We start from the raw sequence: 16,132 nt of genomic DNA on the forward strand, positions 1-16,132 counted from the left end.
ATTTTTAACTCATTACAGAAGTTTAACAAGGCTGATAGAAAATAACACATAAGAATAAATTGCATCTTTACAAGAGCTTCAAATAGAAATAGAATTTTTAAGAAATAATAACATTTACTATAACATCAAAGTCTACCAGATACTTGGAAATAAATCTGACAAAATATAGGTGCTCAGCAAATGTTTGCTGGATTGAATTGGTTAATTTCTTTCCTTGGTAAGTCAACGTTTGTTGCATCTAATTTAATTATGACACAAATAAGCTAGACTGGTCTAAAAGATGTTAATTTGGAGATAGGAAAATGTGACAAAAATGGAGCATTTGTTAAAAATAATTATCAAAGCTTTGGGTACTAGACAGAGTTAAGTGCTTTAACATGTATGTCATTTAATCTCAAATTGATAATACCTAGAATTTATTTGCTGATTACTATGCTATGAGCGTTACAAACATGATTTAATTCTCACAACAACCCCATAGGATAAGTATTATTATTGTCCCCATTTTATGGCTAAGGAAGCTGAGCTTTCGAAAAATTCAAGTAATTTATTCAAGCTCACATAGTATATTAGTTTACTAGGGCTGCCATAACTGTCATAGACCAGGTGGCTCAAACAACAGAAATTTATTTTCTCAACTCTGGAAGCTAGAAATCTAAGACAAGAATGTCTACAATGTAGGATTCTTCTTCTTTTTAATTTTTAATTAAAGAAAGATTTACTTATGTATTTACTTACTTGAGAGAGGAGAGAGAGCCAGTGTGAGCAGGGGGAGCAGCAGAGAGAGAAGGAGAAGCAGACTCCTTGCTGAGAGTGGGGCTTCTGGTCTGATATGGGCTCCATTCCAGGACCCTGGGATTATGACCTGAGCTGAAGTCAGACCCTTAACCTATTGGTCCTGGGTAGTTTTAGAACCTGGGTGGACCTATTGGACCTGGGTAGTTTTAGAACCTGGGTGGTCTTAGAACAACCTTGGTTTCTTCTAAGGCTTGTCTCCTTGGATTGTAAATGGCTGTCTTCTTACCTGTCTTCCATGCATTGTCTTCCTTCTGTGTTTGTCTATGTCCCAGTCTGGTTATAAGGACATGTAATATTGGATGAGGGCCTACTCAAATCACCTGCTTTGCCTTAAATACTTCTTTAAAAGCCTTACCTCCAAATACAGTCACATTTTGAACTCCTGAGGGGTTAAAACATAACATTTTTTTGTTGGGCATACACAATTCAGCCCATGACACACAGTTCAGAAGAGGCAGGACAGGTTTAGGTTATACCAAAATTTGTTTTTATCTACTAAGCTATTATATTCGTCAAGTTTCTTGGTAGTAATTATCATCCCACCCATATTCTTTAAAATTTATTTTTATTTTTTCTTCTCTTTATTTAGTTTTTTTTTTAATGGTGGTCAGAGTGAAAATTACTGAAATATATTTTGAAGATACAATTTTCTGTAGTCAGATACAAAGTAAACATAACTAAAATAGTATTAAAACATATTATCCATAACCAGAAGAAACCAGAAGAAACAAAGGTATGGTGAATGAGAGTTTTCTTAGGTCTTAAGCAAAGCAAGAAAAGGGGGAAATACCTTATTTGACTATATATTCTTAAAAAAGAAAATGAGGAACGCCTTTATGGCTCAGTTGGTTAAGCCTCTGCCTTTGGGTCAAGTCATGATCCCTGGGTCCTAGGATCCTCAGTATTGAGCTCCCTGCTCAGCAGGGAGTTTGCTTCTCCCTTTGTCTCTCCCCCACTCCTTCATTCTCTCTCTCTCTTTCAAATAAATGGGTAAAGTCTGAAAGAGAGAGAGAGAGAAAGAAAGAAAGAAAGCAAGCAAGAAAGAAAGGAAGAAAAGCAAAGATTTTTAGCAAATGCCCAGTGGAAAGCTACAAAGTGTTTAAAAGTTGAATTCAATGTACTTAACATGTAAAGGGCTATCCCAAAGTCCTAAGAGAAACCAAATCTTCTGTACATAACTAGACAAATGATACAAATAAACCATTTGCAAATTTGATAAGCAAGGACATGGAAAAATTGTTCAGGTTCACTAGTATAACAATGTGAGGTATTAGTGTTAGTATTCCACAGGATAACTGGCCTACTCACTTCAATAAGTTTATTCTTATAAGAAAAGAATAATAACAGTAACAACAGAGATTGGCACTGTTCTAGATTAAAAGAGATTAAAAATCCTTTTGGGGGCGCCTGGGTGGCTCAGTGGGTTAAAAGCCTCTGCCTTCGGCTTGGGTTATGATCCCAGGATCTTGGGATCGATCCCCGCATCGGGCTCTCTCTCTGCTTGGCAGGGAGCCTGCTTCTCTCTCTCTCTCTCTGCCTGCCTTTCTGCCTACTTGTGATCTCTCTCTCTGTGTCAAATAAATAAATAAAATCTTAAAAAATAAATCCTTTTGGTAGCAGGAGGGTATATAGATATGAACTGAGTATTAGATAGTCTTAGGGGATTATTTATTAGATGTGGCAATGGTACTGTAGTTACGATTTTTTTTTAAAGTTCCTTTAAAAAAAGCATGCTATAATATTTAGGGGTGAAATGTCATGACATCTGCAATTTGCTTAGAAATACTTCAGCCAAAATAATTAAAGGAAGACAGTTGCTAAATCTCGGTAACCAATGTCTAGATGTCCATTATATTCCTTTCTCTAGTATACTGTGTGCTTAAAATTGCCATAATGCATTGAAGATATATTAAGGAAAAAATGATGAATTAGTCAAAATAAGTGTAACTAAAGAGAAGAGTTAACTGCAAATCCAGACTTCATATCCTGCTAAGTGAAAATTTTAGGTAGTGTTACTGATTATAATGTGATATCCCTAAGATTTATTTACATTTTCTATCATACCATATAGGTACAGGAAACAGACTAATCAAGCTAAATGTAAAAGGTATATAATTTCTGGGAAAGTCTATATGTTTCAAAAAGTACAGTGTATGAAAAATGGATTTATGATATCCAAGAATAAATAAGTAGGCCTTTAGAAATATAAAGGGACTCTTCTTAAGGACCAGTTTCGGTTTGTATCCCCTTGGACTGAGCAACTAGCTTCAGTGCTCTGGTAAGAATCATTTAGTTCATACATAAAATCTTGCAAATCTCAAATGGCTGAAACAATCTAGAAATACATATGATTTTATTTTCTTTATTTGGGTTCTAAGAAGGTGCAGAAATAGTATCTAAAAAAATGTCTAAATTCCTAGAATATATAAAATACGTGGGGAGATATAGCAGGAACAGAAGACAAATGAAGAGGAAGAGAGAGGAGGAAGAAAAGAAAGGGGAAAAGAAGGGGTAAAAAAATTTAAAAACTGGTGGAGCCCGGGTGGTGCAGTTGGTTAAACACTTGACTCTTTGTTTTGGTTCAGATCATGATCAGCGTCAGGTTGGTGGGCCTGGTGTGGGGCTCTGCCCTCAGCGTGGAGTCTGCTTAGAATTTCTCTCTTTCTGTCCCTCTGCCCCTCCCCACTGTGTGCTCTCTCTCTCTAACACTCAATAAATAAATTAATTTAAAAATTGTAATAATCATATTTACAGAATGTAAATGTGAGTTTGCTGTTTGGTCTTATAATCACCATGATATTTTTTGTATGTTTTCCATGTATATCCCAGCAATATTCATATTGCTCTGGCCTCATAAATTTGTTCAACTTTTGGGAAACAAAACAGTAGCCAAGTTTCAGAAGACCTCCAGAGCCTGACCAATGGGGACGAGAAAGAGAAGAGGAGTTAGCATGGGTACTGATGGGATAAGGTGGGAAGGGAAAGGTATTAAAGGTCCAGAGAAGGAAGGAACAAGCTGAAAAGCCTGGAGAAGAAGGATTGTGATTAAGGCAAAGGGATCTACTATTTATCCCAAGGGTCTCAAGGTCAGGGACTGTATGCAAGAAGATGAGGCCTATGGAAGAATGGAACTGGGGAAGAGAGGAAGAGAAATATTAGATGCACAAGAGGGATGAACAGAGTAGCTGCCACAGGAGGTGATTAGACAGGGGATGAGAAAGGTTTCTGAAGAAGGGTGATTTGCAGGGAGATTTGTTTCCTTTCTTTCACTCTTTTTGTTTTTGTTTATAATGGTAACATCAAGAATTGGCCATAATGGGCTAAATCTGTGATACCATCTAATCCTTGTATCATTTGGTAACCAAAGACATGTAACTGACATGGATTCTTCCATGAATTCAGAGTGTGTGTGGAGGGTGGGGAGCTAGTTGTTTTTCAATGCCTTGCTAAGAACAACATGCCCCTCCCTTCCCCCCAAATTATCCAAAAATATTTAGGGCTTTGGGGAGGGGCAGCTCATCCAGTTCATCCCAAAACACAGAGTCTGGTGTGTTCTCTACTCTATTGCTTTTCACTCACTTGGTGTCGCCACACTATCTTCTGGTGCTAGAATGATGATGTTGTTCAAGTAGATCATTGCATAGGTCAGTATGGTTGTTTGAAGGTGGCTGATCCTACTTGTTTCGTGCTAAGTGTGGCCCAAAATGTTCTACTTAGAGCAACTCAGGGCTTCACATTTTTTAGCATTGTCTTGTAGAGTCAGCTGATTTCAGCATCTGCAACTTGATGGGTCCTGGACCCAGATTCTTTCTTCATTCCCCTCTCCAGGAACCCACTTTAGAGATTGGGTCATCTTTCCTTTTTAGCCCTTACAATGTACAGGATCTCCTTTCTGCCTTTGTATATCATCTTGGTATTCCAAAGACCTTTACTAAAGTAGTTTTTCCCACAATGATTTCAGAGAGCCCTATACTCATCTTTCTGGGGTTCCAAAATGATCCATTCATATATGTTACTGGAGAAGAAGAAAATCTGCAATGTAACCTTGCCCACTGTTAAGAAGCAGGAAATTATGGGCAAGTATAGGTCTGTAATCACAACATTTAGGAGAAAAAACTAACTTCCATTGATTTACTTGTATCTAGAAAGAATTGTATAATGTGTAGACAAATAGAAGTGTATAAGTAAACTCACAAGCAGTTACTTTTTCATCTCCTCTCTGTATAAGAATGAGGAATGAGCAAGGAAGAAAGGAGAACATGAATTGAGCATGTACTATGACCAGTCATTATGCTAGACTCTCCCATATTTCTATCTATGTTAGGGTGGTAGGTATTACTCTCCCCCATGGTGCAGGGGAGAAAATTGAGTCTCAGAGAGTTTAAGAAATTTATTCCAGATCATGCAACTAGGAAGTATCTTGCAAACTATCACAACTTACGTGAAATGTCCTAAAATATTTTAGGACAGCACCTTGAAATAGAGATTTTCTTTTACTCTTTCTCTCCCTCTCTCTGTTTCTTTCTTTCTTTCTTTTTTTAAATAGGGATTTTCATTTGCTACTCTAAGGCAACCTTCTTAGGGTCCCTGGCAGGGTCTGAAAATTAACCTTACAAAGAGATTAATGGGGGGGGGAGACAAATTTTATTGAATTTTTAACTTACACAGGAGCTTTCACAAGAGAATGAAGACCAGAAGAAGTGACCAGGGCAGGAAGAGTTTATACTTTTAGACTAAGAAACAGTAAATTTGTGAAGAATTGAGAAAAGACAAAGGAGTTTGAACTAGTGGTAGTAACTGGCCAAAAATGCCAAGAAGATAAGGCTTAGTTTAGTAAGGTTTATACAGCTAAATTTTACTTCAAAACCTAAACCCTTAACCACACCCATCTTTTGTTCACTAGGCTCCTTAACTGGAACATTACCCTGAAGGTAAGTTCTAACTTAAGTGGATCTAGACTGTTAATAATGAAACCTGTTACCTTGCATAAATTAACCATTTTAAGGTCAGAAAATTTAGGAAATGATCCTAAAGGAATGAAAATTGTTTACAGTAGGGCCATCTAAGCAAGAATGTGTATATACAGCTTAAATTAGCCTGTGTTTGCTTGTGTTAAGTACCTTGTGTTAAGTACCTTGTGTTAAGTTACCTCAAAAGGAAACTTGGTTTAAAAAAATTCAATCTAAAAATAGGGCAAGTAGCATCACTGTTCCATGAGACAAATAGGTGAAGGAAGGGGTTGCCTCATTCCCGTACCCTTTAAGGTAAAGGAGAAGGGAAACTGCTTTTAATTTATCAGCCAATCAGACTCTGAGGCCACTTCTGAAAACTGCTTCCTGTCTCTACACTTACTCTCTCAGTTTTGGTGGTGGGCTGGTGAGTGTGCACTTAATTTTGCTCCCTAACTGTTTTGAATTTCTCTTCCATTTGAACCTTGTATCCTGATGGCAGGCCTTTATTTCAAGCAAGTGTTGGACTATGTGTGAGTCACAAGGGCATTAATTCGGCTGTGTGGAGATTGAGGGAAGGCAGGGAAATGCTCTGTCTTGTTTCCACGTGGCCCTCTGCAGCACTGGGTCTGCCTTCCTTCCTTGAGACCCGGTGACCCAGAAACAATAGACTCTGCTTCATGTATCGAGGGCCTGTGTTCTTGGAAAACGCCTGGATTCATTTTGCTTGGAGGGAAAGGTATTGTTATCCCAACACGCTGTTCTACTTGGGAGGAGTTTCAGACCAATACACTATAACTCTCTTGTGTCTGCAGGGCCCAGGTCCTTGCTGGGATTGAGGGAGATGTAGCAAACATTGTCTTTGCCCTGGTCTTTGCTCAGAGCATTCCAGCTTTCTTAGTGAGCCTAGGCAGCAACCTCTGAAGTTGATGACTTTAGTGAGCCCTAAGAGGAGCTCCCAATTTTAATGTGGCCACTGTAGTGAGGGTACCCTAAAAAGCCTAAGATACACTAAAGAAAAATCAGGGGTCTTAGCTCAGGACAAGCCTATCAAATACTAGCACCACAGGTTACTCCTCCAGGGACCTTGGGTGAGTCAGTGAACCATGACTAGGCTCCCCTTTGGAAAATCAAAATGTAGGAAGGCTGGTATTATAATAAATGTAAGATGCCTTCTAGAAGTAAGCACTACATTTATTTTGGATATCTTTCTTCTTATAAAAACGTTTTGCCTCGTAACCTTCAGTGTTCCCATTTTCCTCCTTGATCTATATCAGTTTGAATATAATGTAGGTGTTCATTATTCTTCCAGATACAAGATGTGAAAGAAATAATGTGGAATGAAATGTGGTAATAGATGGTTGTAGACTTCTCATAATCCTTATAATTCTCAAGTTTTATTGTTATGTTATTTTTTGAAAATAATAAATTCACATGGTTCAAAATTAAAAAGGGATCAAAGCATGTATCATGAAGTCTCCTAGGCCACCTAATTCCCCTCCCCAGTAATAGCATTAACAGTTTCTTTTGTATCCTTTGTGAGGTATTTTATGTAAGTATAATCAAATACATGTATTTCACCCTCCTGTCTTCTTTACATTCTCTACCAGTTATCTACCTTTTCCCACTTAGGATTTTCAAATAAGTAAATAAAGAATATCTATATTCTTTTTTTTTTTTTTTTTTTGCAAAGATTTTATTTATTTGATGGAGAAAGAGCACAAGCACAGGGAGCGGGAGCAGGAGAGGGAGAAGCAGGCTCCCCACAGAGCAGACAGCCTGATGCAGGGCCTGATCCCGGACCCTGGGATCATGAGCTTAGCCAAAGGCAGAGGCTTAACGGAATAAGCCATCCAGGTGGACCCATCCCCATTCTTTATAATGGTTATACAGTAATCTAATGTATGTACATACCGTAATTTATTTAACCTTTATTGGTCAACATTTAGGTAGTTTACAATCTTGTTGTTTTCCCCCAACATATGTGTGTATGAGTCATTTGTCACATATTACATTCAGGTGGGTTTTGATATATTTATAAGGACTAAACATGCAGTGTTTCCTGTTACTTATATTTATTTTGTACACAGTGATGACTAGAAACCAACCAACACCATAAATGTCTTGATTGAGCAATAAAGGACTCCCCACTTTTATTTTCTATATGCTCTCAGAGGTTAAAACAATCACTTTTTCTAAAGTAGCTGACAGTGAGTGGGAAACAAAACTTGGAATCTGTTCTGATAGCAGCGTCTTCAGAGCTATCCCTGAAAGAGAGCCATGACAAGTGACAGGTCTGCTTTTACTTCCTAGATGAAGTTTTGTGTTGTTTTCCTTTTGTTTCAGGTTGAAGACAGAATCCATGGAGGAAGGAAGGCCTGGGTCTTCAGACCCCTGGGTGCCAGTCCGGAAGTGGCATTGTGAAAGCATCTGTAACATCTGCTATAGATGCCCTAACGATCAAGTGGGCTGGGATTTGGACATTCTCAGTAGGAATGGTTAAAGGCTGATGGGATCATAAAGCAAGTACTTGAACTTTGACTAAGATAGGCCTTTAAGTGTTCTCTCTGTCTCACCCATGCTTATGTGTCATTTCTATCTAAAAAAGAATAGGTTCTTTGAATTCCTATTGTATCCTATAATGCTAGACACAGAGTGGGCACTGAATAATTGGCATGGAACAGGGTAAAACTGAGCAGTGGTAGTAATCTTAAAGCAGAAGCATCAAATGATTTGGTATTATCAATTTGGAGTTTGTATCAGGTCTTCATGAAGCATCTGTTCACATCTGTAAAAGGTACCTTTTGGCCATGAGCACCATCACTTGGCAGCATTTACTTCTCACAGGGAACAAAATGAGTGGGTCATTGATAGTTTATGAAGTATTTACAAAATATTTGCTTAAGCTCCCTAAATGCTCAGTAAATATGAAGTGGCCTTCACATGGTACAGTGACATTTCCTGAAGCATAGCTAGAATCCTTCAGGGAGCATCTCATCCTAGGAGAGGGGTCATGTGTTTAATATCAGGATTTGTGTCCTAAACTTTAGGTTATGTGCCAAGGATACAGAGACCAGAACTGTTACAATCTAGGTCTGTGAGAATAGAGAAGTTGCACCTTTAGGTGTATATATAATTATTCTCTGGTAGGGAATACTTGGATCATGGGATTTTGAGGGAGACAATGTTAAAGCTTTAGAAACCTTGCACTTCAATGCTTATTTCGTCTCTATTTCCTTGGTTAATCTAATATGCTACTCCTCTGAAAACATTTTACATAATTAAAACAGTATTCAACTCTAGGACAGGAGTTAAAATAACACGTTGATCGCATATCTCAGGTACTTAAAACACCTCAGTCTCTTTCTGACCTACTGAGCCTCCAGAGCATTCTCTATATGTGCCAAAGCAAACCAACCATCTTCTGTAGCTCTGCTTCTTATTTCATGTAGGAAGTGGTATGGTGAAGTGAAAATTGGGATTATTGACAGAACTGGATTTAAATCCTAGCTCTTAATAGCTGGGTGACCTTAGAAAATTTATTTAACTCCTCTGAGCCTCAAATTTCCATGTAAATATGAGATTGTAAAGTTTGAGTGAAGTGATTTGTACAGTTCTTGATAGAAAGTAGGAATTTTTAAGAATGATAGCTACTGTTTCCTTTCTGTCAGTATATTTTAGTTATACTCATCCTTTAAGGTACTGTTGTCCAACAGAACTTTGTGTGATCTATATTGTTCTGTATCGTGGCCATTAGCCACATGTGACTACTGTGGGAAATGTTCTATATTGTTCAATATTGTGGCCCTTAGCCACATGTGACTACTGATTGAGCAATTACAATGTGCCTGACTGAGGAAGTTAGTTTTTTTTTAAAGACTTTATTTATTTATTTGACAGATAGAGATCACAAGTAGGCAGAGAGAGAGAAGGAAGCAGGCTTCCTGCTGAGCAGAGAGCCCCATGTGGAGCTCAATCCCTGGGATCACGACCCAAGCCAAAGGCAGAGGCTTTAACCCACTTAGCCACCCAGGTGCCCCAGGAAGTTAGTTTTTAACTTAATTTTAATTTTAATGAATGAATGAATGTGGTGTTACCTATAGGACAGTACAATTTTTTTTTTCTTGTGATGAGAACTTTTAAGATCTCTCTTAGCAACTTTAAACTATACAATACGGTATTATTTTAAGTACAATTTTAAGGCTCATTCAAGACCTGTACCTTTTTTCTTCATGAAGACATCTGTGACCAGTGGTTCTTATTCTTAGCGTTGCTTGCTCTACTGCATGGACACTAATATTCATGAATCTTGTCTTTCTAGCTAGATTATATCTGAGGTTATAGATTTTTAAATCTTCACATTGATGCATGAAAAGGAACATGGTAAAGATATAATTGTAATATTTTTAGTAGTAAGTTTTAAATTATCATTAAATGCAATATAAGAAACTTTCTAGTTAGTAATCTGGTGAACATGGAATAGTCTGAAGTTTGCCTGCAGTGATGAATTTTGTGTTCGGCCTGTTTCACCTAGAAGTTAGATTACACCAACTGTTGGAAGAGGAAATTATACTTTTTCTTATATTGCCATCTTGTGGCCACGTTGGGCTCTGAATGATGCTACAATTTTGCTTTGTCAGAGGAAGGTTTTCTTCAGTTGATTGTGATTAATTTTTACCAAGAGTAAAGGCTAAATACAATCAATGTTGGATGAAATGAAATTGAAACACACTTTGAAAAAAAATGTTAACTATTTTGGATTACTTTCTCATTTTTATAAAAGTAGACTACACTCCCAAAGTGATGCTTGAACTCAGAACCTTGAGGTAGAGTTTCATGTTCTACCAACTGAGCCAGCAGGGGCCTCAGATTACCTTCTTATTTATCTTATGGGTTACCTTTTTTTTTTTTTTTTTAAAGGATTTTGTGAATTTAGTGACTGGTTACAAGGGTTTTCTGTAGTTACACACCATATGGACTTGGAGAGGTTGCAGTATCCCATGCCTTTTATGCCCCATATTGCTGAATTTTCCCCATGGCTGTCAAGCTCTGGTTGCAGCCAGCACACAGCTCCTTCCTTTTTCCATACCTGTTCTCTTGTTGTGAGACTGTTGACTTGTATCCTTTCAGAGTGTGGTTAGTCTTATTGTACTGTTTTACCCAAACTTTTAAATTAATCAGTTAATCAATTTTTTAAAAGATTTTACTTATTCATTTAAGAGAGAGAACACAAGCAGGGGTGAGGGGACACAGGGAGAGGGAGAAGCAAACTCCCCACTGGGCAGTGAGCCCAATGTGGGCTCAATCTCAGGACCCAGGGATCACGACCTGAGCTGGAGGCAGACACCTAACTGGCTGAGCCATCCAGGTGCCCCCAAACTTTTTTTTTTTTTTTTTAAAGATTTTATTTATTTGTCAAAGACAGAGCACAAGAATGGGGGAGAGGCAGGCAGAGCAAGGAGCCTGTTGTGGGACTCTATCCCAGGACTGTGGGATTATGACCTGAGCCAAAGGCAGACGCTTAACCAACTGAGCCACCCAGGTGTCCCCAAACTTTAAATTCATACAAAAGTTGATCTTGTGTAAGAGTCCTGCCCTAATGTGATATTGAGATTGGGCATTTCATGATGCTCTCCGAATAGATGGGTCCATTTATATTACTGACTAGAAGTTAATATACAGAATGAAGTTTTCCTTGAGGTTAATTTTCCTTGAGGCTATAGGGGTGTGACTTGGGAGTAGGCTGGTGTGCATTCAAGTCATTTATTTACTTGCTTACTTTTTATTTTCCAGAGATGATACATCTGGAAAGTTGGTATTCAGGTAGTTGGTAGATCGTGTAGTTCAACTAATTTCTAGATAGAAGCTGATTCTTTTGATACCAGAGGTAAGTGTAAAAGAAAACTATTTTTACTTTGTTTGGATTTTTAATCTCCTTCTAAGTTTTGGGGCCCCATGTTCTTAGTAGCTAGAATTTGGTAGTTTGAAAAAACCTTAGTTCTTACGTTAAGAGGGTTTGCTTGGTTTAAAGATGAGGAGCTGGTGGTGGTTCGCCCTTCATAAGTCATTTACAGTTTGCTATGATGAAATGCATCTTAAGTCCGTGTTTCAGCTGATCACCCTGATTAAACACATGCTCTGAGAGACTAAAGCTAGGGCAAATACCTGGAGTTGAATTCTGCTTCTTGGAATTCTTACTGGATTCTAGCCTCCAGTCCCAGGTAGTTCTTAAATCTTTGAATTACAGATCTGACACTACAACACTTTGTTGTGCTTTGATCTTTTGTGGTATCTTCTTGAGATAGGCAGAACTAGGGTCAAGAATCCTTAATCTAAACATTCAAACACTACAGAAAAAACACTGATAACTGGTTTAATTCTGTCAACCATTTTACTCGGCAGTTTTAAACTTATCACTATTTTCTTAATTTATATGTAAGATCAAGAGAATCTCAAATGATACATTATATGTTAAAAAAAAAAAAGATTAAGAGAATCCCAGAGTTGGTTAAGTCAACTTTGCCAAGATCATAAAATGTGACACTATATGGACATTTAAAAGTTATGATACAGGTTTATCTTTCTTGAAATGTTAGGGTATTCATGATATATTAATAACAAGTTATAGAGCAATATGTGTAACCCTTTTTATGCTTAAATATTTTCTTTTTTAAGATTTTAAAATTTTATTCATTTGACAGATAGAGATCACCAGTAGGCAGAGAGGCAGGCAGAGAGAGAGGGAGGAGGAAGCAGGCTCTCTGTTGAGCAGAGAGCCCAATGCAGGTTTGGGTCCTAGGACCCTGAGATCATGACCCAAGCTGAAGGCAGAGAGGCCTAACTCACTGAGCCACCCAGGCACTCATGCTTAAACATTTTCATATACTTATGTTTACTTCAGAAATTATCTGAAAGGATATATTCAAATACCAGGGGTTATTGTTTCCTATAGAATTGTATTCTGGGACGCCTGGGTGGCTCAGTTGGTTAAGCGGCTGCCTTCGGCTCAGGTCATGATCCCAGCGTCCTGGGATCGAGTCCCACATCGGGCTCCTTGCTTGGCAGGGAGCCTGCTTCTCCCTCTGCCTCTGCCTGCCTCTCTGTCTGCCTGTGCTTGCTCGCTCTCTCTCCATCACTGACAAATAAATAAATAAATAATCTTTAAAAAAAAAAAATTAAAAAAAAAAAAGAATTGTATTCTAAGGGTGATCTTGTTAACTTTTATTTTCTGACTTTACTATATTCAGGTATTGTATAATTGAACCTACGCAGAACAGGCTTCTATCCTTTACCTGTGCCTGCATGTTTCAGCAGAGAATGGGGTACATATGAGGCAGGAAATATAGGAAATAATAATTCAAATAATTCAGTAATTCATAGTAATTCAAAGTAACATCAGCACTTTTAAATAATAATTCAAAGTAACATCAGCACTTGAAGTAGGTTTTAGTTTTGGCTATGTCTTTTGCAGAAATGAAGTTTCAGGAGACTGAAACTAGATCTGAGTCTCACTTCTTTTCCCAGGCTGGAATTCTTGGGTGCTCTAAGTCCTGGATATACAATAGATGATGACAACATTTTTCTGTTATGGTAAGTCTTCTCTGAAATCAAGAAACTTTGACATATATATGAATCTTTGAAAATTCAGCTTTATGACTTCATGGCCAGCTGCTATGTTGCTACAGAATATTTTGTTTTTTTAAAAAAGTCAATTAAGGATGTTGAGAGGTAGCATAATATAATAGTTACACATGGTTTCTGGAGTCAGACAGGGTTCAGACCCATCTTTTGTCACGTAATCAGTTATGTAAACTTGGCAAGTTTCTTAACATCTCTGGGTCTTAGTACCCTTATATCTTAGAAGATGAGAATAATAGTACTGGATTCAGAAGAATAGTACTTGACTTTGAAGATTACATAATAAATGCATGGGCTTAGAACATTGTTTAAGCATATGGTAATCACTCAAAAATGTGAGCTGTTTTATCTTCAAAGTCCTGTGCAGTTTTTGCTTACATGCATCTTTCTGCCAGTTGGTCTACACCTCATTATGTTTATCTTCAGCACACAAAACTCAATTGCATTCTAGAATTAGGCAAAGTATAGTGATAAGGACTATAGGGTATATCTTTATATAACTGCCCCAGTAACATTTTATTTAGTTGATTGATCTTGTTTTGGTACCAATTTATTTATCATCTTATTCCTCATTTTGTCTATCTAGCTGGCTCTTCCAGCTCTTAGTTGACCTAAAAATTTAGACGTAGTGATTCCTATTAAGAGCAACTTGATAGCTTTATTTTTATTTTTTTAAAAGATTTTATATATTTATTTGACAGACAGAGATCACAAGTAGACAGAGAGGCAGGCAGAGAGAGAGGGAGGGGGAAGCAGGCTCCCTGCTGAGCAGAGAGCCCGACGTGGGACTCGATCCCAGGACCCTGAGATCATGACCCAAGCCGAAGGCAGCAGCTTAACCCACTGAGCCACACAGGTGCCCCGATAGCTTTATTTTTATAAATGTTCCTTAAAGCATTTATTAAAATGGTTGGAGATAAATTTTGATGGCTGTTCCTCTCACTGCTTGGAGCTTTTGGTAGTGGGATTTTATTCCATCATATATCAAAGCTGACTTGTCTTCACTCAGGGCACCATAGGATGCGTTGGCCATCCATTAGTGTCTTCTGATTTTTGCGGAGTCAAACAATTATGAAGCAGGTGGTGATAGATTAAGAATGTACCTGTGATTGAAAAATAAAACTGATATGAAAACATGAGGATGTAGTTTTTAGAAATCCCTTTGACCACAAAAGTGTTTGAATAGCACTGACCTAGGACTATGAAAGAAAGAGGTCTAGTAATTGATTCTAAGAGTTACTGAAACATTATGCTCTGAAATCATTAAATTTTAAGTGGTTTAATTAGTTTTCTACTGATAAGTTTCTACTGATCAGTTTTCTACTGAGTAGCTGTTTATATATTTCAGGTTAGCATTAAAAATGTCTTTTTCTTTCCAGCATGAAGGTAGATGATTTTCAAATTAAAGATGGAACGTGACTTTTCTCACCAGAAATGCCTTATAGAATCAACTTGCACAAATGTAAGAAACACCAAAGGAAAGAGTGAAATACTTGCTTTTATCATTCTTAGATTCTTTGCTAGATTATAAACTCCATGAAAGTGGGAAAGCTTCCTATCTGTAATGCCTGGCCCAGAATAGATACTGAAAAATACATGAAGTGATTTGAAACCTCCATTAATTTTTTTTTTTTTAGATTTTTATTTATTTATTTAATTCTCAGAGAGAGGGAGAGAGCACAAGCAGGGGGAGTGGCAGGCAGAGTAGGCAGAGGGAGAAGCAGCCTTCCTACCAAGCAAGAAGCCCGACGTAAGACTTGATTCCAGGACCCTGGGATCACAACCTGAACCGAAGGCAGCTGCTTAACCAACTGAACCCCCCAGGCGTCCGCAAAAATCTTTTTAAGTCCTTGGAAAATGGCAACCATTTTAATGGCATTTCAGCAAGATATTTATTTATATGTAATAATTGGGACTTCAATTTTCACTCTGACTCTGATGGAAATTATATGTATAGGTACATTAAACTATCTGAGTACCATGGAGTCTACTTAAAACACTTAGTATTTGGGGAGCCTGGATGGCTCAGTTGGTAAAGCCTATGACTCTTTATCTTAGGGTTGTGAGTTCAAGCCCCACCTTGGGTATAAAGATTATTTAAAAAATAAAATCTTAAAAAAAAATTAAACTCTTGATACTTAATTATGATGCCTGACCCATTACGAGTCAATGAAGAATGGCTACCAAAACAATCTGGCTATGTGAGGAATAATATAAAATGTGAGAAAGATTTCATTTTATAAAAGCTGAGTGATGTTCATTCTTCACATATTTTTTGTATGCTTAATATTTAATAATAAAAAATAAAAAATTTTTAAAAAGCTCTTTTTTGGTCGTTGGGTCTTTGTATTTCAGCCTTGATTGAGTTCAGTAGTCTCATCCCCAGGAGCCCTCTAGAAAAGAGCCAGTGAAGGGTTTGTCTATGCCATAACAGAAGAGTATACAGTGCCACTGAGAAGCAGGCTAGTTCAGGTCCTGGTGTTCCAGATTACTGCGATATTAAGACTTTGTAGCACCCTGCGCCCATTTATTCTATCTGCCAAAACATGTTGGCAAAAAAAAAGTATACATACATATGTAACATATACATACTACACACACATATATATATGTTATTCCTACAAACTTCTGGCCAAATGGGTTGGAAATTTGTAATTGAGTTAGTGGGAAAATTGTGTGGGGAACACTAAGGTTTCGGGAATCAATTGTCTTAATGAAGAAGTAGAAGAGATCATATTGCAGTACAA

The 16,132-nt window shown here is 37.6% G+C and overlaps 1 long non-coding RNA gene and 2 other non-coding genes across 3 annotated transcripts; all 3 read left to right on the forward strand.

Annotated features, from left to right (window-relative positions):
• The first annotated feature begins 11,546 nt into the window (after positions 1 to 11,546).
• Positions 11,547 to 15,656, forward strand: LOC131998607 (uncharacterized). The gene is made up of 3 exons (XR_009398814.1): positions 11,547 to 11,634; positions 13,272 to 13,337; positions 14,765 to 15,656. It is a non-coding gene; the product is annotated as an uncharacterized LOC131998607 (long non-coding RNA).
• LOC132000551 (small nucleolar RNA SNORD126) lies at positions 11,820 to 11,895 on the forward strand. The gene has a single exon (XR_009399400.1). It is a non-coding gene; the product is annotated as a small nucleolar RNA SNORD126 (small nucleolar RNA).
• Positions 14,310 to 14,456, forward strand: LOC132000548 (small nucleolar RNA SNORA79). The gene has a single exon (XR_009399397.1). It is a non-coding gene; the product is annotated as a small nucleolar RNA SNORA79 (small nucleolar RNA).
• Positions 15,657 to 16,132: the final 476 nt, after the last annotated feature.

Source organism: Mustela nigripes, chromosome 13 (genome assembly GCF_022355385.1).
Source record: "Mustela nigripes isolate SB6536 chromosome 13, MUSNIG.SB6536, whole genome shotgun sequence".
Taxonomy (NCBI): domain Eukaryota; kingdom Metazoa; phylum Chordata; class Mammalia; order Carnivora; family Mustelidae; genus Mustela; species Mustela nigripes.